This window comes from Malaclemys terrapin, chromosome 8, assembly GCF_027887155.1.
Source record: "Malaclemys terrapin pileata isolate rMalTer1 chromosome 8, rMalTer1.hap1, whole genome shotgun sequence".
NCBI lineage: Eukaryota > Metazoa > Chordata > Testudines > Emydidae > Malaclemys > Malaclemys terrapin.
In genome coordinates, this window is record NC_071512.1 from 94,439,425 (window position 1) to 94,463,898 (window position 24,474).

The 24,474-nt window shown below is 40.5% G+C and overlaps 1 long non-coding RNA gene across 2 annotated transcripts in view; it reads left to right on the forward strand.

Annotated features, from left to right (window-relative positions):
- LOC128841547 (uncharacterized) overlaps positions 1-22,664 on the forward strand; it is a 52,867-nt gene extending 30,203 nt beyond the window's left edge. Inside the window, exon 4 of one of the 2 annotated variants that reach the window (XR_008445872.1) lies at positions 22,449-22,664. This is a non-coding gene — a long non-coding RNA (uncharacterized LOC128841547). The remainder of the gene's footprint in view (positions 1-22,448) is intronic. The other variant, XR_008445874.1, reaches the window with a different exon arrangement.
- The last annotated feature ends 1,810 nt before the right edge of the window (positions 22,665-24,474 follow it).

A 24,474-nucleotide genomic window follows, 5' to 3' on the forward strand; every position in this document is an offset into this window, starting at 1 on the left:
TGAACTCAGGTTTAAAACGCCCCTTCCGTCTACACACTAATTGTGTTAACCTGGGGATGGGGGGTCTGAGCCTAAGTCTAGCCAGGACCCAGGGTTCAAACCCTATTGGTTTGCACTGTAGATGCAGCCCCACTGGACTCATGCTCTCGGAGACTGCCAAAAGTCAATCACAACACTACAGGCCAACTTTCTTTGTCCTCTTTGGTGGATAATCAAGATAGTCAAGGTCAAATTTGGTGGATAATCAAGTTTTCCCACACCGCACCACAAACAGAGCTAGAGCGGCCACATTTCAAGGGGGCACTAGGAAGTCTGCGATTTGGTTGGTTGTACTCAGGTCTGCGTACTGCAGTGTGGTTGCTGGAGACCCACGTTAGATAATTCTTTACTTAGAGTTGACAATCAGTGTAGATGCTCAAGTCTTAGGTTCTCAAACCCAGGGCCCACTGACTGGAGTTCCACTGACCCTAGGCTTACATTGCACCGTAGACAGACCTGCAGCCTCAGTAAAGCACCTTGTTGACCTATTACAAATGAGTCCTGTTCTCACTCTACCACCGGGGATACTACAAAGCCCTCCCTCCATTCCCCCACAGCAATTGCAGATAAAAGCTACATGACAAGTTTCTAAAGCTCTTCATGGAGGCAGAGCGTCTGAACTCCACGGCATAGCCAGCGAGTCAGAGAACAGCATGGACACGCTGAGCTACATCATCATTTGGGGGGCTGTAGCAGGCCACATAACTTCTTCCGTCCGGCGGTATGCTTGCCTGTGGGCAAGGATGCCCTCCACCCCTATCAAACAGCATACATAGATTCCATCGCAAAGCCCTCTTACCAGTGTTTTGTTCATGATATCGAGATTGAGGCCCTACTGTGTGACCTTGCTGAAGTTGCTTAAGCACACTGGGCCTTAGTTTTTCCTTCTGTTCATGGGAGATAATATTTACCTACTGCACATCTCTGCTGCGAGAATAAATTGACGTTTGAAAAGTGCTTTGAGATCCTTGAATAGGAGTTACTAAATAAGTGTTATTATGCATTACATCAGACCAGCTGTCAAAGATGAGGCGAAGTCTGTACTGAAATTGAGCTGAACAATTCTTCAGATCTGTGACCTCAGTTACATCCGTTTCTTTCTCCTTTGCTGATTACTGTTAGCCTTGATAATAATGATCTCAAAGACGATATTAGCAGCCTAACCTACACTATGATTTAATCTTGATTGCAACAGATCAAGGTTTGATTTAATTGCTCCACGATTAATTAGAAATAGAAACAAGGCATAAAAAAAAACCTTATTTCCACTCTAAATCAAGAAATTGTTTACATTCAATTGGTGCTCATGTTAGAACAAATCATTAAGCTATAAAAGATTACATCTGGGCTAGAATTAAAGTCAAGCCGATTCATTAACCCAAATGGTGGCCTAGAGATTACTGACACGGTATTGCTGCTCTGGTGATCAAAGGATCAAGGGATACATGACCAGATGACCCTAATTGAAACAATCTCCACTGAATTTTGTAAATGGATGAACTTGAAAGGACTAAGAAGATATTCACTAACTTCTGTCAACACAGAAAATAAATTGGTTCTAGTAGCTTTACTGTATAAATACCATAATGCAAAGTGGGGTGGGGGTGGAAGGGGAAGGATAATAGCTTTAAGCAGAACAAGAATTTTATTTTTTTATTAAATCATACAAGATTCTTATCCAAATTGTTCATAGCTGTCTGTTATAGTTGTTGAAATGTGGAATTTACAGCCGAAAACGTCATCAGTATTGCCCAGCCAATGACCTTGTCTCACCTGACCTGTAGGGAGTATCTTCTCTTGGGGTTATTCAATAAATCTGTCCACATGCAAGGCCTGTCCCTAGAAAAAAATGCCAGTTGGGTTGAATTAGATATGATAGTTTTATTACGTGAGCTACTGTTCACCAGGGATTGAGCAGAACTCACCAAACGTATTTCACTCAAGACTTCAAGATGAACTTGAACCTTGTTCCCAGCGGTGAAAGGCCAGATTTGTAATTCACTACACCTTCCAGGTTATTGGCCTTAAACGATGCATAAAGGAGAGATGCAGATGCCTAGTTCAGATACTATTAAGCTCCATGAGTTTTGTTTGTGTTTCAAATTTTAACAAAGAGCAATAGGCTTAAGAATTAGAAGAGAACTGAGGCATGACTTCTTTTGAAAGGCTGGTATAGACATTAGTATAATTCTGTATATCCCTTTGTGGAAAATTAGGAGTAACTGAACACAAGAACTTCCTGAAGACAGGGACTATAATTCTTGTTATGAAAGGGGAGGAATTGGATACAGATAACTAGTGATGGACAAACTTCAAAAGGATCCGGGCTTGTGCTTGGTTCGGATAAGCATCCACAAGCTTTTATGCATATCCAAAGCTTATCTGGACCTCCTGGGTCTGTAAATATTGGGATGGAAATCTTGTAAGAACAGGCTGTCTCAAGAGATTATTCCTTCTAGTATTTTGGGCAAGTGTTTTCCAGTCATGCTGTAAATACAACAAAAATTAATAATGATGATAAATAATAGTTAGCACTTAAATGGTTACCGTTTGTAGACCTGAAGCACTAAGAAACGAAGAATTGCCCCTCTTGGAATGTTTTGCGTTTGCATCTCCAGGTCCAGCCAGAGCCAAAAGGGCAAATGAAAATAACTGGGGAGAAAAAGTAACCTACACTGTTTTGAACCTCTAATAATGGTATGGTCAGTTTGACTTGGGGCAGCTTGAATTTTATCAGAACTGGTGCAATCATTTCTAAAAGTAATATACTGTAAAAAAATACTGTACAGGTTGAAGGTAAACAAGAACCAGTTCCACACAAAAATAATGTTTTCTTAACAGAATGTGTGTGGAGGGGGGGAGGGGGGGGGAAGAGCTTCACCTCTGTGCTAATAGCAATGGAATTATAGCAATACAAGCTTGGAATAACAGAGGTGAATCCAGGCCAGAATTTATATTGATTTACATTTTTTTCCAAACCAAACATGTTTGGGAAGATTAATTTTTATTTTGCAAAAGTAACTTGTAGTTCTTCAAAGATACCAAGTAGATAAGGGCAGTGCAGTGGATTGTTTCTGCTAAAACCATTTGACATGGTTCTATAGTGGAGATTGTTGGCTTATTATAAACTGTAGTGGTACACAGAAAAACAGCTTGAATGATAGAGACCTGGTTTGTGGGATTGGCAATGGGGTACAGAATCTCTCTTCTAGGACATAGGATGCTGTTCAGTGGCCTTTGTGAGATGAACTAGTGGACTCAGTCCAACTTCCATTTGGAAATGTGACCCAGCCACAAAATTGAGATCTAAGTCCAGATCTGATCTTCCTTAAAGTTTGGAGTCATCTCTATTTATCACAGACAAACAGCCCCAACACACTCCACACTGTATCAGTTGGCCTCCCCAAACAGCAGAGCAACCATGGATTGAATAGGCTTGAAACCTACATGAACCTCTTGTCTCTCCATGTCAGTACTGGGGCACATTGCCAGGTCAGCGTTGGGCAACTTGCACGTTGCTGTCACTTGCGCATGGGGCACAAGAAGTCTTCACCAACTTTTGCCTCTCGGAGGAAAAGGCAAGAGCCAGCACAGTGTGTGCATTCAGGGGAGCAGAATTACTATACCTGGGGAGGAAGGTGCGTGGGGGGTGTGTGTAGTGAAGAAAACAGGGAAATGGCCCTGCCCTCCTCTCACAGTGGCTGATGACCTGGTCCAGCTCTCAATGAAGTCAGTGGGAATGTTCCAATTGACTTCAATGGGAGTTGGCTTGGATTCATGTGGAGCTGGCTAGGTGCAGAGAAGGGAGCAGGCTAAGCTAAGGAATGTTGCAAATTGCTTGCTCTCCGGGCATCCCAGAAGCTGAGGAAGGAGCTTTGCCCGCAATATGCACAATCTTGACCCTTCCTAGTAAGAAACACCGAGACTGACATACTAAGAAATAAAATCAACAATCTTGCTGTGCTCGCCTGGAACGTCAAGTATATGAACACATACAAATGCAGCCAACACATGAACCAAAATCCCTAGTCATATTCAGGAAGCAACAAATCAGGTCTCACTCCATTTAAATCATCATTGGCCATGTCCTCCTTTCTCTTTTTAGCTGCTCAGTAAGATACATTTTGGCATCTTTGTATTCAGAGAGGATATTCATTTTTTTTTCTTCGATACTGCACATGAAAAAGAACTGACACATTAATATCCAGGGAAGTACATTTGGATAAAAAAAATCAGGTTGCTTTTTTTCCATCTTGCTTGTTCCTCCTTAGCCAGGTCACAAAAAGTATGTATATTAATTTCCAGAGATTCAGAGCACTGTCCTGTTTCCAAACTGTCTGTGTAACTCTTTCCTTACCAATAACAGATGTAAAGATTGTGATTAAAATTCTATCTATAGCAGCAGAATTAAGCAAAGACATTAACAACACTGTAAACACAGCATTTTATACATATCTACCATATTTATACATACTTTGCAGTTCTCTAAGCATTTTGACAGTATTCTACAGATTGACATGCTGAGACACAGACACCCTCAAGCCAACACTATCAATACACAGACAGGGACAAATGTATTTGAGCATCCGGTCAGGGGCTCAGATAAAGCTGGGTGTTCATGGATTTTTCAGAGCTGGCACTTGGCTGAACCCAAGTTGTCAGAATGGCCAGTGGTTTTTGTACTTCAAGGGTGCATGTTGGGAGTGAGCTTAAGGGATTGAAACCCAAACTACAATTTCAGAAGCACCTACAGGCACTCCAGGGCTGGTCCAGGTGCTCAAAAGTTAGCTGTATCAGAGGCACTGCCAGGCCAGGAGGCATAAATTAAGGTGCTCATAATAGCAAGCACTTGCTGGGTACTCTTCAGTTTTTGCATCATTAAAGTAGCCAGCACAAGGAGGAAGGCCCATCCCAATCCTACTGCCCACATACATATGCACACAAGAGGCAGAATCAGGGAGAGAGAAAGAGAAAGGCAGATGCATGTGCAAAATGTGCTGAGGGTTTATCGAATGTGTATGGTGGGGTGGGGGGGAAAGAGTCTAAGGTCTGGTCTATACTACCCGCCTGAATCGGCGGGTAGAAATCGACCTCTCGGGGATCGATTTATCGCGTCCCGATGGGACGCGACAATCGATCCCCGAATCGGCGCTCTAACTCCACCAGCGGAGGTGGTAGTAAGCGCCGCCGACAAAAAGCGGCAGAAGTCGATTTTGCCGCTGTCCTCACAACGGGGTAAGTCGGCTGCAATACGTCGAATTCAGCTACGCTATTCACGTAGCTGAATTTGCGTATCTTAAATCGACTCCCTGCTGTAGTGTAGATGTACCCTTAGTCAGAAATAGAGAGCGGCTAGGAAAGGTGGGGAGGCAGCAGTAGAAAGGATTGGGGAGAGGCTGTTGGGAAGGGCAGCAATGGGGAAAGGTTATAATATAACTCCTGGACATATTAGGTCTGTTATCATGAGGCTAATCAAGGAGTGAAGGTGCCAGGCAAGGGAGGCTGAGGCTTGGAACAGGAGTAAGCTCTGTTGGCCATAGGTGGCGATGGGATTCCCAGCTGTGATGTGTACTCAGAGTCTTCTCTGAGAGAGCGTGGATGTAAGTAGCAAGAAACTCAGTTTTCAGTCAGCCAATCATTGGTAACCATTTCTCTAACCTAATCAATGTAATCCATTTATCATCTCAGGGTTAGGCTACTGCAATGTGCTGTGCCTCAAACTAAACTTTGAAAGGCACCCAGAAACTTCAGCCAGCATGCAATGCATCCAACCCACCTACTTTGTAGGGCAGGCAATCTATAGCACATTATACCTTTGCTCCATACTCTATTCCAATTGTGTGGGTGTCAAGGCTTCATAGCTGCCCATATGCTGCACCCCATGACCACTGAAAACCTCATGCCTGCAACAGGAGAAAAACCCAGATCCTGCTGCGCCAAAAGCAAAGGCCTCTGTCAGCTGAGATAAAGGAGGGTCTCCATTACCTTTTGCCAACGTAGGGCCTATGACACAACTGAGGAGGTTTGACTACATCCAGGAGAGAACAGCAGCATGCATATGAACTAGCCAGCTCATTGAAATGTCTTTCTAGCAAAATGTGGTCCTCTTTCTAAAAAGCAATTAATCTCAGGAACATTGAGAAAGAAAACGTTTGTTCATACAAGTCAGTCGGTCATTATATGCGGTTTAGATTTACATGTAATACGCTACACACTTCATGGTGTCATGTGCATCTGAGAAATGAGGTGTTAACTAAAAATGGTATTACTTTATGACCTTTCATTAGATTTAGATGGAGAGCAGGAGCATGTTCTTGTGGCTAAAGAAGAAAAAATGAGAGTCACAATATCTGTATTCTGTTCTTGCCTCCGTCACAGACTCACTATATGACCTTGAGCAAGTCACTTAGTCTCTCTGTATCTGTTTCTTTAACTGTAAAATGGGGATGATAATACTCACTTTATCTTACAGGGGTATTTAAAGGGTATTTTGAGGATTAACTGTTGTCTGTGAAACCCTTTGAGATCCTGGGATGGATGACATTGTGTCAGTGTAAAGTAACATCTTAAAATGAATTTAAGATTTGCAGTTACATAGACTGTATACCAGACAGAGTAGCATCTATTGCCCACTGTACTTTACAGTGCTGAATGGAAATAGGCAACTTTAAAGTTATTTGCAAAAATTAACAGCATAATCTGTGTCTCTGGGGTCAGCTGTTCCTACACTCCTGACCCTGTATGTCCTAGCGCAGTTATGATGCAGAGACCCTAATAAGTATGCAATCCTGCTTAAGTCTAAACTGAGCTTCCACTACCTATTCCACTGCCACTAGGAACATTCTCTTTATTTCTGAAGTTGCAGCTGTCCCAAAACAGAAGAAAAACAGAGCCTGTTTTTCCTGCACAGCTTGAGTCAGACACACAAGGTTGCTGCAGGAAAAGCATTCAACTAAGAAAGGGAGTCGGGTTTTTACATGGGTTGTGTTCAAGTACTCTGGTCAATTGCCTGTCTCTTCCAGCAGATGATGCTATAGTGTGATTGTTTTGAGCAGCCTTAAAGAAAGAATGAGATATATGGGGAAATCGAATTGAATAACTCACTAGATCGTTTTCCTCCTAGTGCAGGAAGAGAGAGAGATGTAATAAATACACTGAAAAAAATTGAGGCCCAATCCTGCTTCTGTTGAAGTCAACAGCAGTTTTGGCACTGACTTTAAAACTAGCAGGGTCAGTTCCTTTGATTATTTCAAGAAACACACATTGTTTCAAACAAGCTGGCGTGCTTACCTTAATGTACTTGAGTGTTTTCACAACAGTTAGTTCAGAAATGCATCCTCAGCTTCAGAATAGCTTGCCATGCTATTCTCCTGAATTTACTGTCATCCAACAAACTCTGCCTAAATCAGAATGACTTGCTGACATTTTGTTAAGTCTGACCCTCAGTGCTACAACTCCGTAGCTTTGCCGACATTTAATAACTGACAGGTCACTAGCACACTATTGGTGTGACTAGATCTCAGAGTACGAATCACTTAGAACGATATATTCCACACCCAATTGCATTTACTGTCTAGATACTTTTTAAATGTACATGGCACCTAACAGTAGCAACAAAAGAAAACATTTTGTTGGGAGATGTTCCCAGCATTTGGGGGAATATTCACATATAGCTAAGGATTTGGGTCAATAATTGAAATGTGTTCAGAGCTGTGAAGTCTGCACCCTGAATTGAACTTCCCCAGAGGCTGGGAGAGTGGGGTAGAGTTTGGAGTCTGTTTAATTGTATCTGTGTGTTTTTGTAGGCTTAAAACACAGCCATTAAAAGATTCCCTCTGAAATGAAGTTTTCAGTTCAAGGTCTCAGGCTGGGCGAACGTGTTTATTATCATTATAAATACTAAATAATCTCGGTATATTTTTAGTGAGAAAAATACATGAGTGTTCAAGTTTTGTTTTGTTTTTAATTTCTCTAGCTAAAAAAGGGTTTGGGATCTTTTAAAAACAAGCTAGTAGACCATTTATCCACAACATTTACTAGGCTTTGGGATCTATATTATATAAACATACAAATGCACACTTTTTGATTTTAAACATCTAAGTCCTTAGTAATTGAAAACTGTTGCATATGTGGGTACATACACATCCTAGGGCTATGTCTACACTACAGAGGTACAGCTACAGTGCTGCAGCTGTGTCGCTGTAGCACCATAGTGTAGACGTGCTACAGTGCTGGAAGGGGTTTTTCCATCATGGTGGTTAATCCACCCCTCCCAGAGGCGGTAGCTAGGTTGGCAGACGAATTCTACACCAGGCCTTAGGTCGGCTTAACTCAGGGTGTGTGAATCATACCCCTGAGGGATGTAGCGAGGTCAACCTAAGTTTTAGGTTTAGACCAGGCCTAAGCCACACTAAGAATGGTCCCTGCCCCAAAGAGCAAGGCAGGACAAAAAGGTGGAATGGGAAAAGAGGCACAGTGAAGTTAAGGAAGTTGCCCAAGATCACACAGCAGATCTGTGACAGAGCCAGAACTAGAAGCCAGATCTCCAAATTCCCAGTCCCGTGCCATGTCCACTGGACCACACTGCCTCTGTGTGACTACACAGGTCTGTTTTAACATATATTGGTGCTGTATGATATACAAGTGTCGCCAATTTATAAGTGTCTCTACAGAGACATTACACACCATGTCATCAATCCAACAATAAGGTTTCCATGCTCCTGGCTGACACTTTCCACTATGTCAGAGATATGTGCAGTCTGGGACAGTTGGAGGATGCACGGAGGAGCACCACACCTCTTTGCTCTTCCAGGCACTTCAGAAACACTCTCAGTGCATCATGTGGTGCATTAAAACCAAACTGCCTGGAAGCAACTTTTGGAAGCCCTTCTACTCTTTCAAACTACAGAGTTGTTTTTTTTTTTTTAAAGAGATACTGCAAATGCTACATTAAACCAACACTGCTGTTCTTTTAACAACAAACAAAGCCAAAGAAATTCAGAGTCAAGATGACCACCCTGTCCTCTCTGCCTAAGCACTGCAAAGGTTGTCAAGTAAGTAGACAATGTTTTGTACCACATGCTCTACAAGGGTACTGACCTACTCAGTTAAGGATGGAGTAACAGCCCAAACTCTGAACCTCACTCAATTTAAATCAGAAGCAGAACGACATTCAAATGTTGTTTTTAGGAATTCATGTTCACGACGGTCCAAATTCCGCTCTGACTTACACCATATGCAGCTCCACTGAAGTCAAGGGATGTACAGAGGCTGCAAGTCAGGACAGAATCTGGGTCTTCAAATACCATTCCTGTAGGCAGAGCTGTTCACTATTTTTTGAAGGGCATTCAAAAAAGGTGGGCCACCCTACACAACTTTGAAGGACACTCTTCCCAACCTTGTCGACTTCTCTTTCACCCATCCAAAATGAGGCCCATTAGATGAGGAAGCCAAAAATAACATACAGAACACATTTATTCCAATACATACAACCACTCATCCCTTTAAATCCAACCTCTTTCTTCCTTTTCTTTCCCCCAAATCCATCCATTCTCTTCAATCTCCATCCCACTAAATCCTTCTATCCAAACCCTTGGTGGCTCTTCTCAGCAGACTGAGCAGCAGTTGCTCAGCTCCTTTCAGGTGGGCTCTTCTTCACAGTACAACTTAAAGAGCAGCTACCTCTTCCCTCTTGAAGTTTGTCCTGGGGTGGCTCATGTTCTGATGCAGAATCCTCCCTACAGGTGGTGGCCTATGTGTCCCCTTTGTGCTGCCTGACTGCCCAAGCAGAGCAGAAGTGGAATTTACACTCTGGCTAATAGGACTGATTAGAACTTAGCAACTAGTTTTTGCTTCACTGGAAGCTAGAGGACTCTGAATAAACAAGACCCATGTATGATGAACTGATATTCCACGGTGGCATGTCAGTCAATATTCTCTCCCTGAAGTACAAAAGAGACAGTTTTTTTGTATGGTGAACGTTTCTTTTGGTCTGTTTATTTTCACAGAGTTCAATATAGCATATCACAGAAAAGTAGATCAAATATCCCAGTCAGGTTCTGAACTATGTGGTTTGGATCCATTTCTAAAAAAAAACATGAATGGCGAGAACTCCTTAAAAAGCCACGGAAAGCTGAAAAAAAACCTGTTTCAAAGAGCTTTGCTCTGACAAAAATGCACATCAGATTTGAGGGAGGGAATCCTCCTACCCAACATGCATACCTGGGCTAGCCTGTGACTAGCTATTACTGGGTACAGAGTGGAGCGGAGGAAATAACTGATTTTTCAGTTCACTGGCAGTTCTGGGGGAAGGAAGAATTTGGTTCAACCTGAAGTGAAAATCGCAAAACATTTCAGCAAATTGAAAAAACAAAAACAAACAAACAAACAAACACCACTTTTTTTTTTCAGGTCAAGCAAAACCAGGCAATAGGGTATTCTGGGGTGCGTCTTGCTCAATCGCACCTGTCCACTTTGTATAAAATACTGGAATAGTCAGTGGGCCAGTGAGTGAGTGAGAGTTACTATAGCCTAGTGGCTAGGGCATGGAGATGGGAGACCCACGTTCAAGTCCCTGCTCCAGTGGCTATTTTTTGTATACCCAGTGGAATAGCTTCAACAGGAGAGACTGAGAAATTGAACCAAGGTTCTCTACGTTGCAGGTGACTGTCCTAACCACTGGGTTAAAGAGTATAAAGGAGAGGACTCTTCCTTCAGTTTGTTTTGTGAATGGTGCTTAATTCTCCTTGTGAATCAAGCCTGAAAAATGATGATGATGGTTTTTTTTTTGGCCAAAACTATCTGGTGAATGTGTGTCAAATTCCCTTGTAGTTCTGGGTCGACTGAAACTGCATTTTTTGGCAAATAAACCATTCATCCAAAAAATTTCGCCCAAGTCTAGTACACAGTGGAAGAGTAGGTGTTGTTCACTGTTCACTGACCACCAGGGTTTGCAGCATGAGTAAAATGAGTAGGAATTGGCTTTTGACCCTGAGTTTGAAGGAGGGAAATTAGTAATATCATTGCTGTACAGAACATGAAAACGTAACATGATCTTCAAAACTCACTGGATACATTTTGCTTAAATAGTATTGAAAGGAAGTGAAAGGAATTCAAACAAAAACAAACACAGCACCTCAAACCAAGCAAACTCGGGAAGCCAAAGACAGGGGATAAGAGTTGGAAGAAATGGCGCATCAGATTAACTGGGCATTGGGAGGAAAAAAAGAGAGAAGGAACCAGGAGATGAAGCAAAGGGACATTTGCCCCTGCCGGTCAGATACAGAAAGCAGAGCTAGATGAAAAATGGGAAATTATTTGGTGAAAATTTGTTTTTAAAAAGATCTTGATTTGATTGAAAAAAAAATATGTTTTTTGACCAGCTCTAACTGAAAAGACATTGAAGCAGCATGGTTTCACCAAGTCCAGGACTTCATGAAATGGAGTCTAAAACAGTGTTAATCAGAAAGCGTATTGGTTCTACACACATGAACCTTCTCAGGTACCATCATATCTCACATGTCTGTGACCATTAATATGGGAAGGACCACTTGTTTCCACTTAGGAAGTTGGGAAGCTCTCTGCAGCCAGTATCAAGTGAGAGTTTGGTTCATTCTTAATAGATAACCACTTCATGCACATCATATCAGTGTCATTTCAATATTCAAGGAGTGTTCTTTTGTTATATTTGTACAGTGCCTACCACAATGGGACTCCGATCTCAGATTAGGCCCGTAGGTGCTACATCAATAATAAATAAAATATCTTCTGGATGGCGGAGAGTCTTAAACTAAGATAAGAAAATAATAAAATAAATTTAAAAATACATACTTAATGTTTTTCATTCATAAATCTCAAAGTGCATGTTAAAGGACATAAATCCCTGTGAATTAAATCTCTTTAAACTAACCCAGACTATTTGTGTGTTTGAAGGAGTGCGTTTACATTTGAAACAAGAGCACCATTTCACTTCTCATCTCCCATTGTGCTGATTTACAGCTGAGTATTTCTGCAGCTAACTCTTATTTGTAGAAGTCAGCATTTGTGGTGGTTTTGCAATGCAAAAATTCTTTTAATTCCCTAACACTAGAACAATATTCCATTGAATTGCTCTGGTTTGTAGGACTAGTTGCACAGATGTCCTCTTTTCCCAAGCCAGATGCACAGAAGGCTGCTTCCAGCTTAGCCCAAACTGGAACATGTTGACAGAATAACATAACTGAGACCAGACATATTGCATTTTACACTAGAGGTCACACAAAAAGCACAGGCTGCATATAGCATGAGCTGTTTTACATAAACGTACATTTGGTTCAGCTTTAGTACATGGATTACCGAAATAATGGTTGGGGAGAACACCAGTTAGAAAGATATAACAACCGTTCAACAAATTATTCCAGAGTTTGTATGCTCTCATTAGAATGAGTGTGAACCGCTACACTTTAAAAGGTGGTAAAAAGAAAAGTCCCAGGAAAACATATTTGGTGCACAATATTTCATAAAGGTGGGAATAATTTTGTAGGTGTAACTAAAAAGATTTTCTGACACCTTTCTTTCACAGCTCAATGATTTTAATTCAGCAATATTCTTACCTAACCAACACCTTTCACCAGCAACAAGCTGAGAGGAATAATAAGAAAAATAAGAAATCAGATCAAGAACAGTGGCAACTTGGTCTGTAGGAACAAAATTGGTTTCCAAAGGATCAAATTCTGCCCTCTGTTACGTCTACACAATCCCATGACCTCCCTCAAGGGGGCTGAGTCAATGTAACTGGTGGCAGAATTTGGCTCTAGCGTTTAACTGAGGAAGAACATGAGAGAAGCTCTTGCGAAATCAGAGGTTAAAGAGTTGGAAGAGATTCCTCAAGAAAACTAAACACCATTTTAAAAATATGAACTGAAGATGGACCAAGGAAGTGGTGCTGGGATCTGGATCCAGATTAGGTTTAGGCTACAGGTTAGACGTCAAGGTCAAATCACGACTAGGCTTCATGTTCAATGAAGCCAAAATCTCAAGAATCTCTCTTCGACAGACAGCTTTGCCTAAAGCAGCAGAAATCTCGCATGGTATCTACTATGTTGAGATCAACTGTTCTTGTGAGATTTCAGCTGCGTCTGGAACAGGAGTGGAAAATAAGTTCTTTCAAATTTTGGATCTGATCTAGTGACTTACAGCAGGCTTTTCACACAAGTCATTTAACCTCTTTGTGTCTCTGTTTCCTGACCCATGGTACTTATAGGGACCTTATCTGAGCACCTCACAATCTAATAAATTGTGACACGGCTGTTACTCTGAAACCTGTCACAATCTAATGCGTTTATCCTTCCAGCACCCTTGTGATCCTGATTTTACAGATGGGGAACTGAGGCACAGATGGGCTCAGTGACTTGTCCAAGGTCACACTGGAAGTCTGTGATGTAGTAGGGAAATGAAACCAGGTCTCTGAAGTCCTAAGTTAATTTCCTAACTTCCTCTCTAAAATATCAGAATTAACACTAGCTTTACAGGGAAGTTTTGAGGCTTAATCAATCAATACTCTTTGACTGAAAGATAAGTGTAAACTATTACTGTGAACAATTATATAATAGCAAACTTAATATATACACACTGGAGAGGAAGAATGTAATTAAAGAACTAGATCCCCTTTCAAGCTACCAAATACACAGCATGAGAGTCATTTATTTTCAGAACAAAAGTGTCTTTATGGTATACTTTAAATGATTCAGCATATGATCATAACTGCCTCACTATATGCTACATATATTTCAAAATGGCTACACTTTTCTATTCATACATAAAAATGCAGTAAGTTAAGAGACTGGAAAAATAAAAATGCTTTCAAAAAAGGTCTGTTTTGCCATGCACTAAATACAATCTTCTTTGGCTTTGCATAACTTTGAAATTATTTTTTTTCCATGGACACAATCAGTCTGTGTAGAATTCTCTTATCTCTTACACTCTAATTACAGTATGACCAAGATTTATGAGTTGATAATTGTGTGAATGTTAGACCACAAAGTATCATTTTTGTTCTCTCCCAACCTTAACTGTGACCTTTGGGATTACAGACGTAGTGAAATGTGTGAGTTTTGTACAGTCAAACAGAGTAATGCAATCCTACAGCACTGATAAAGCAAAGTCTCAAATTTCTGTGACAGAGAGTACATTAAAGCGGCACACAAAAGAGTTGCAAAGAGGTTGGGTGCAGCAGTATGGGTTCATTTTGCAAACTTAAAAATATGCCCCAGTTTCCGTTAGACAACTTCAATGTATCCAAAGCAAAGTATTGAGCCCAAAGCGATGACAAATGAGCATACTTCTGAGTTTATCAGATTAGTTTGACAGACCATTTTCTCAGCACTTTTTTTTGAGAAGTCATAATTCAAAACAGAACTTTAGAATTTTGGATTAGGAGTATTTTGAAGCAAAATGTGTATCTACATATTTGCATGTGTGCATATTTTATTGTCTATCATGACTACAATATTATATAGAACAGACACAGATAGCATGGTCCTCTCTGGATAGGGTGCTGGATGGATTCTTTTCCTGACTTTGCCGCTGACCTACTCTGACACTGTGGGCAAGTCACTTCACCTCCCAGTACCTCAGTTTCCCTCCCCACTCTTTCTCTGTCATGTCTATTTGAGTGTAAACTCTCTGCAGCATGGAGTGTCTCTTAATACATATATTTCTGCAGTGATTACCCCGAATGGGGCCCTGATTTCAGTTAGGGCATTTAGGTGCTACTATAAAATATGTAATAAAAATAATGAAGACTAATAATAGGAATAGAGTTAGGACAACACTGATCATTTCTAAATGCCTCTCCCATAATTCACATTAGATAGTTAGGTGGGTGGGTGGATGATGTATATTATAGGTCAGATTTTCAAAAGCACTTCAAACATTCAAATGCAGGTTCCTTTGCTGAGAAGTGTGCCAGCTCATAGGAAAATCAGCATGCCAATGGAGCCCTGCCTGATACCATGGGCACATTTTGAAATAAAAGCAATAGCCCTGATTCACTGTGTTACTCCAGTTTTACACCAGCGCAACCATATTGACTTAGGCCTGGTCCACACTAACCCCCCACTTTGGACTAAGGTACGCAAATTCAGCTACGTTAATAACGTAGCTGAATTCGAAGTACCTTAGTCCGAACTTACCGCGGGTCTAGACGCGGCAGGCAGGCTTCCCCGTCGATGCCGCGTACTCCTCTCGCCGAGCTGGAGTACCGGCGTCGACGGCGAGCACTTCCGGGATCGATCCCAGAAGATCGATTGCCTGCCGCCAAACCAGGAAGTAAGTGTAGACCTACTCTTAATTTGTACTTGGAAGGAGATGTTCGCGTCCCCTTTTCTAAGTCAATGGAGCTATACCAGTGGCGATTTAGGCTCAAAGCTCCTAAAGCAGTTGGCTGGATTTCCTCCTCTCATGTAGGCAACTAAAGATGGCAGCAAAATCCTCTATCCCAGGATCTTCCACACTTTTAAAGTGACAGCACAGTCTAACACATTTTACACATTCACACCAAGAGGATAATACTGCTGAAAGGGAAAAATCTTTTCTGCCCTCAGGTTGACTGCAATTATGATTCCACCTTTGGAAAAAGGGCGGGAGTGTCTCTTTCAAAGAGCACATAGCAGGAAAGTGGAGGTTCACAGAAGGAGTGTGGTGCAGCGGTAGAACAAGAGATTGAAAATCAGAACTCTTGAGTTTTTTTCTGGTTCAGCCATTGACTGAGCTTGGGAAGTCAAGTAACTTTTCTGTGCCTGAGTTTATCCATCAGTAAAACGGATATAATACCCATTTAGCATATGTCATGAGAATGTCCAGAGGCTGTCTGACTGAATACTGATGAAGAATATTGAGATGAAAGGTACTGTACATAAATGACATATTAAGATCTGAGGTTTTAATTCAGGCCTATTTTTAATACTATATCAGCATTTACCTACATATAGCTACTATATATCTGAAGTATTATTTTGAAGGGCTTAATAGCCCAGAAGACTGGTAATGGGATATAGGGTCTTTCATTACTAACAGGCCAATTCAAATACGGCCAAGGTTGTTAGTGGCAAAGTTTTTCCAACCTGATGGCTGCTCAGTGTCCTATGTGGAATGTGTTTGGTGGCCTCCGTACAGTGCTTACTGTCCACATCCCACAAGACACAACAGTGGGCATATCTGTCAGTCATGTGGCCATGAAAATCTGCAATTGTAATGGTTTTACAAGCAAGGTGGAGTTCCAGGGGAAGACCAGTGCCTAATCTACTGAACTAACCTTCCTGCATGCACAGTAATTCCTTTCAAAGGAATTCTTCTTTAGAATGAAGTGGGATCTGGTTTTGTTAAAGGTAGCAGCTGCTTAAAAAAGTTAGTCCTCAAAGCTTCTTTTGGGTGTCCAGACAGTTATTAAAATGTGATTTTAAAAATGATTGGGGCCAAATTCTTCCCAAAACAGCATATGAGTAATTCCCATCGAAATCAATCCTCGCAGGGGACAGAATAGAGCCCCATATGTATAATACTTGGCTCATGACAAAAATCCAGATCCTAACCAGGATCTCTAGATGCTACTTTGATATAAACAACCAGCACCAACATCTCCTTGATCAACAAGGGAGAGAATCAGCAAGGAAGAGGGAGAAGAAATAAATGAAAAGTTATTTTTTCCTATTAAAGGACATTTTATTATAACTATTTTTGAAAATGCTTCAAGGGAATCAATGCATTCAGTAAACATAACATGAGAAGGAAATAGCAGTTGTTATATGCATGCATATATGTTGTACAACACTCACAGAATAATGGTTTAGGTTACATGCACCTTGTTGAGCTAATTAGAGTTTAGGAAGCTATTGAGAAGGGAAATTATCTTGACATTTGCAATTTATCTGTGAAGCAGAGCCAGAAACTGAAGTTTCTAAAAATGAGGTTTCTTTGCCCTCATTATGGTATAAAACAGAATAAAATGCAAAACAGGAAATCAGAACACACATGGAAAATAAGTAAACTAAAAATACCATATTTAAAAATTATTTTGTAAACCATTATTCAGAAGCAAGAGCACAATCGTACAACACATGATATGTCATGCCTCTGCATGTGTTTCAAACCATAGTTATAAAGGTCAAATGTCTCTATACTGAGTTCATTATTGCAGAACTCAACATAAGACTAAGCCATACAGTATGTATTTTTCATTACACAGCTTTAAACTGGGTACACCAAAGACCACACCCAATAAACCATGGTAGTTGTGTGGGTGCATATGTAAGTTCTGGCTTAGGTTACACTACATTGACTCAATGGAGCTAGCCAAAATACCAATTTTGTTTCCCACAAAGTTCTCAAGTTCAAGTCCCTGTGCTGTTACGCTTAATATATGATTGACTGTAACCCTTTCAAGATGGTCTAACGTCTCCCATGTTTGATCACCTCTTCGGTAATTTAGTTTCCCCATGGCTGTTGCCTTGCATGCTATTTTGTCCTTGTCTTGAGTCCTGGCTTATTCCTCTATTCTCAGTAACCCTGTTTCCATAGCATTAATTTTTGCATCTAAATTGGCTTTCACATTTAAGGATTTTATCTCATTTTCAAAGGCAGCCAGCACACCTTGCATTCCATCTGTACTACTGATGAGTTTTTCCAAGGGGACGTGGAGATTATCATCATCAATTAGTTGCACTGTGGAAGCATTTAGAAGCCCCAGTCACAGACCAGATCTCACTGTGCTTGGTGCTGTACAGAAGATCTCTCAGTGATGAGTCAGGTTTCTATGAAGGTAAAAATGAAGAAACTGTTTGTGGCCTCTGTGTCTAGGTTTGTAAGGCTGTTTTTCTTTGAGTTCAGTGCTGGATTGACAGCTCTGGATAATGAAAACCTACATTTGTGCACTCTGGGCCAGATTCTGATATTATTAAACAGTATGAGTAAATTTCACCCCTGAAGTGGTCCCAGTACAACCAATGGGACTACTCAAAGAGTAAGATATTATTCAGCATGCTTAAGGGTAGCACAATCTGGCCTATAAGTAGTATAGCATAGGTAATTATAGTACAAGCTTTCCTGTCAATATGCCTCTGATTTCATCTGAACAAAGTCCTGCTAGAGGAAGGAGGGGATCATTCAAAGCGCCGGTTCTCTGCTGAGATTACCAAGAACAGTGAAAATTACTGCTAACTTTTATGAGGTTTTGAGATGTGGACACCTGTGTAGTGGGAATTGGACGTCACTTTACATAGGCCCCGAACAGCCATGAGGTAACTACTCTCAGTTAGTTCTGGCAGCCTGAAGATAAAAAGCTCTATATGTTCCATTATCAAGCCCCTGAGACGTCCAGTCCCCCAGGAGATACATTTTTTTAAAAAGCCAGATTTATCACGTTTTGGTACTTTGTTAGGCATTTTGAAATTGAATATTGCTTTCAGAAAATGTCTATACAGAATCTGTTCTAGCAGGATATGTTTTGCCCTGAGAAAGCTTAGAAAAACAAGGTTTTTAAAAAAGATGGCATCCTGGAGATACTGTATGTCTGCACAGATGGTTGGAAAGCCATGCTTCCAATATGTAGCTCTGGAAAGCTATGGAAACAGTAATACAGTGCTTTATGTTTTATATAGAACTTTTCATCCTGAAGTAGCCTAAAGTGATTTATATGCATTCAGCACAACTGAAATGCAGCCACCTCTGGAATGGAGGGTGGCAACTGAACTGACCAATACATAGGACGCTATACAACAGTGAAGGGATGGGAAATTATGGACAAGTATCAATGTAAACCTACACCATGGGTTAATCATAAAAATGTCAGGCTGGAAGGGACCTGCAGAGATCATCAAGTCCAGCCCCCTGCCCTGAGGCAGGACCAAGAAAACGTAGACCAGTGGTTCTCAAACTTTTGTACTGGTGACCCCTTTCACATAGCAAGCCTCTGAGTGCGACCCCTCCTTATATATTAAAAACACTTTTTTATATATTTAACACCATTATAAATGCTGGAGGCAAAGCGGGGTTTGGGGTGGAGGCTGACAGCTCACGACCCCCATGTAAGAACCTCATGACCCCCTGAGGGGTCCCAACTCCCAGTTTGAGAACCCCTGACTTAGATCATCCCCAACAGGTATTTGTCCAACCTGTTCTTAAAAACCTCCAAATAATGTGAATTCCACAACCTCCCTTGGAAACCTATTCCAGAGCTTAACTACCCATATAGTTAAAAAGATTTTCCTAATACCTAACCTAGATCTCCCTTGCTGCAGATTAAGTCCATTACTTCTTGTCCTCCTTCAGTGGACAGGGAGAACAATTTATCACTGTCTTCTTGTTAACCACCCTTAACATATTTGAAGACTGTTCTCCAGTCTCCCCATAGTTTTCTTTCCTCAAGACTAAACATGCCCAGTTTTTTAACCTTTTCTCATAGATCCAGTTTTCTAAACCTTTTACAATTTTTGTTGCTCTCTTCAGGACTCTCTCCAGTTTGTCCACATCTTTCCTAACATGTGGCACCCAGAACTGGATACAGTATTCCAGCTGAGGCCTCACCAATGGCAAGTAGAGTGGGACAATTACCTCCCATGTCTTACACATGGCACCCCAGAATGATATTTGCTGACTCAGACTCAATTTGTGAACCACTCTCTTGCTCTTGGGTATGGCTTCTGTTGAACAACATTCTATAGATTGAGTTGTAGGTCCAAAGCCATTTCAAGGCCTCCTCTGTGATGCTGTGGGTATCATCCTGATTCACTATACCCCTCAGATCCTTGTCAGCAGTCTTACCACCTAGCCAATTATTCCCCATTTTGTAGCTGTGCATTTGATTTTTCCTTCCTAAGTGTAGTACATTGCACTTATCTTCATTGAGTTTCATCTTGTTGATTTCAGATCAATTCTCCAATTTGTCAAGGTCATTTTGAATTCTATTCCTGTCCTCCAAAGTGCTTGCAATTCCTCTCAGCTTGGTGTCATCTGCAAGTTTTATAAGCATATTCTCCACTCCATTATCCAAGTCGTTAATGAAAATATTGACTAGTACTGGACCTGGGACTGACCCATGCACATCAGGCAAGAATTTTGTGGAAATAGTAATCTTTATTTTTAAAACGGCAAAAATCAACCACTTTGGGGGGGAATTTAAATTTTTTTTTTAACTAAATTTAGAGTTAATTACAGAGGAATGGATGGCACTGGGCATGGAATGGCAGCTGAAATCTTTCAAACTTTTGGGATACTGGTTTGAATTTTGCCCACGGGCCTGATTTAATGCCCAAATAAGTCAATGAGAGTCTTTATTGATTTCAGTGACCACTGGATCAGGTACCAGCTCTCTAGTGACTGAAAGTTGTCACCATAAGACAGATTGCTCATTAGCTATGCAAAATGGATTAGTGGCCTCAACCAAACTGGATGGAGACTGAACTACCTTTGCATGCAAAAAAAAAAAAAAAAGTTGTTCCAAAACACTAAGAAGGCAAAATGGAAAGGCAGTATCGAGGGAAGATTAATGCTGGTTTCTATTTTATGCCTGTTGTGTGGTTAAATGTTATGACTGGTTGAACAAAATAGTAAAAAACAGAAAAAGACACAGTCCCTGCACAAAAGATCTAATAATCTAAAAGGAGGCCTTCAATCACTTAGGGTTTTAACCAGTACTTACGTCTCAGAAATCCTATGCTCACGTTTTTTAAAATATATGTATTTTAACAGAATTAAGAGGATAAGACTGAAACAGCATAATTATATAGCACTAAGATCTGATTAAGGGAAAACATGGAAAGTGCTGTACTGGAAAGAACATAAATACAGTATTTTGTTCTCTCACATTACACGGAAAATGAGAGCTAGCCAAATTATGCAGATTTGTGCATTTGTTTGAAACCCGAGTGCCAGCAGAAAAATGGATAACATGGCTGAATAGAGCAGTATTTTGCACTGTCACTTCAGACTACAGTTTAATTTTATGCCCACGGGGCCATTAGTGTCTATTAGCATACTAATAAATGTTTATGAGATTATACTATATAAACTATAAACTTTTACATATTATTAATTAACCTCATGTACTGGAAAAAGAACTTCTGAAAACTTACTGCTTATAGTAGTAGTATATAAGGAATTGTCCCATAGAATTGTCTATGTAATCCATTGAAACAGACATGTTTCCTGTTACATTTCTCTGTGTGGAGGATATTTCAGATGCTTTTTTTCTTGAAACTGCAAAGCGCAGGTGGCAGTCACTTTTATTCTAGAGTATTTCAATTATAGTCTGCTTGTATTGAGAACTTGTAATTCAGATTTTTGTGCCATCTGTTGAACTTTCCTGTTCAAGTTACACCAGCTATAAGGATTTACATTTGCATAGTGTCTTACATCCAACAGAATCATGAAACACTTTACACACACTACATAAAGAGAACACTTCACCCACCAATGAGAAGCATCTCTCTCTAAGATGAACATGACACCTACTTAACAGCACACAGCAACAAAAGGAAGGATAAAGCACTGGACTGTAACTTAGGAAATTTGATCTCTATTCCTAGCTGCCTCTTGGTAGGTCACTTAACTGATCTGTGCCTCACTTTAGCAATCTGTAAAGTGAGGATAAATGCAATAGTGTTTGTGAAGTGCTGTTCAGACCTCACATATGTCAATAATGAGCATCACAGAAAAGCAATAAATACTATTGAAGAGTGCAGGACAGGCAGTGAAGAATACATTTGGGAACTGCATGGGAATGCAATTGCAAGTGAGAGGGGAATTTTGGTTTGCATAACATAATTATTTACCTGAGATGAAACAGCAGTGGTTAACACTTCTACACATCAGTCCTCTTTTAAAATAAATAATACAGATGGGTCTGAGCCTAAACTCCCGAGCCAGCCACCCCCAGACTTTAGGAATGTTTAAACTCTAATCTGGATCCAAGTTTTACAAATAACATTATAATGAGGTTCAATCAAAACGATGGATCTGAATAATCTGAGATTTACATAATCAATGTCTAGAACTAGGTCTGAATTTTCTGGCTTAACCCTATGGTACTTTTTTTAAGAGGCTACTCTCGAATAATTTTTTTATGCATCAAGAATAATTTGATCCCCAAAGCACAGGGGCACAAAAACAACACCCCCCCATTGATAATTTCAGTTTCTTTTCACCCCTCTTAGATAATCTCAGGGTGAAGAAGAGACTATTGTCTCCGGTTTGCCCCTTAAAGCTACATGAATAGTGACCTTCTCACATGTCGTTAACTATTCTTTTTCTATAACATGGAGTGTCTGCAACTTCAAGTAGCATTCTGCTTTCATTCTGAGCTGTGTCTTGTCTGTGTCTTATTTACCAGATGTCTTTTTGTAGGTCTGATGTCTGTGTTGTGTTCTTATATGTCTTAGTATGTCAGATCATGTCTACTCTCAGATATGTCAGCTTCAGTCACTGATGTACCAGACAGATGTTGTGTGGGAAATAACTTACACCTACCCGAAGAGGAGTGTTAGGACTGTACACACGGCTGCCATACCAACTGCGTTTAAAGATGAACACCTCCCAGTTTGAGAGTGTATCTGGGCTTTTGACTCAGCCCTTTCTTTAATGTTGAGCTCTGCACTCTGACCCGCGTGTCTTCTGTAATATTTAAAATAAACATTTTAAAAATGATTTTGATTTACTTTTATATCTAGTTGGGGGAAATGGATAGCAATATACCACAGGACTCCTGCTTCTTTTATTAACTAGTAACGTAGCTCTTTGCTTGAGGAGGGTGGAATTTGGCATGCCAAGAATCAGTGTGTGTCTTTGTCCTGTCTCTGAATACCTTACTGGGGCAGGACCAGCAGAAGATGTGCAGGCAGCAGCTTTTGGACATGTTCAGTGTCAGGACCATCAGTTTGGCAGTTTTACCTCTGATTTTCCCTGGATCCAATAGGTTATGTACACAATATCCACTGGTGGAAGTTTCTCTTTTTGAAGGTAGCCTGTATGCAGTTACCATGCAGGGCCAAAACCCAGGCCATTTCCATGTCTATAGCCACACTAAAGTATGCCCTTTGCAAGGAGTGAGGTAGCTTAGCTGTCCTTCGGGCAGAAATCTGTGCTACTATTACACTCCTTCTGCCACAAAGATGATCCATTACTTGTGGATGGAAGTGATACTTGTGTATACATCAGAAAAGCCAGAACACTGCCCTTTCTTGATCAGTTGTTTTAACTTGAGATATTTTGACTTGATGGGAAACAATGAGCTTTCATGCATTTATTTTTCAAAAAGCAATCTCAGTGAATGTCCGCAATATACCTGCAGAAAACAAAGCCGAAGGTATTATAATTATTTAAAAATAAATTGATGAGACTTCATTAAAGGGATTTCACGTTGGTGGGAAACAAACTATACAAAACAACAAAACAAAATATACCTTGAAGGATAGTCAGATGCCGGAGATAAGTTTAGCAAATAGTGTGGGGAAAACATGAAAACAAACCTTTTGAAGTCTTCAGGAACTTTTTCAGAACAGTAGAATCAATTGTCTAGACGATAACTAGCCCTATTTAGAAGTTCTCTTAGAAGATTTTTGTTCAAATAGCTTTTCTGGACTGCAGATTCTATTTTTTGCTCACTTCCATTTTACTTGCATCCCTAGCAAAATGTGAAATCTACTCTAAATGTCACCATGCAACAGCCGATGCTTAGGATATTGTTTAAAACATGATTGAATTGCCAGGGTACATTAAGCATTGCAATGTTTTAAGCAGAGGAAATAATTTAATGATGTGGTCTTTAGGATAGTTAATTAGCCTGGCATGTATGAAAGTGTAACACCACCACCTACTGTAAAAGCGAATGTTCTACACTTCAGAACACTAATTTCTTTATGGCTTCACACTGAGTGGAAACTGTTAACCCTTTTTATAACAAATGTTTTTAGAGAATATTTGTTTTAGGCACAGGACATCACAGATCATGCCAACACTATGCAGAGGGTAAATCCCTACATGCTGAAAATAATCACAATCTGGTTTAACATCCATAAACATTGCATGAAAGGGTTGTTTCAAGAGCATAGTGCAAGTTATTTTTATAGCTACTATAGATTTTCATTGCTGGTAACCATTTAAATGAAATTTGTGGTGATATAAACTTAGTTCTTCGGAAACAGATTATGCTGCCACAGCAATATAATTACATTATCAGCCTGATTTATCCATCATAAGGCTAAATGTACATAATAGCTAATGAATTACTCTCTCACCTCAGCAGAGGGTGATTTCTCCAGGTCAAGGCACAGGAATGAATAGGATGGTCCTTCCCTGACTCCATTTTTCTGATAATTGATAACAAGAGCCTGAGCCTGTGAAATGCTCAGTGACCTCAACTCCCTTGGGATCTGATGGCGTTCAGCACCTCCCAGGGAGTGCTCAGCA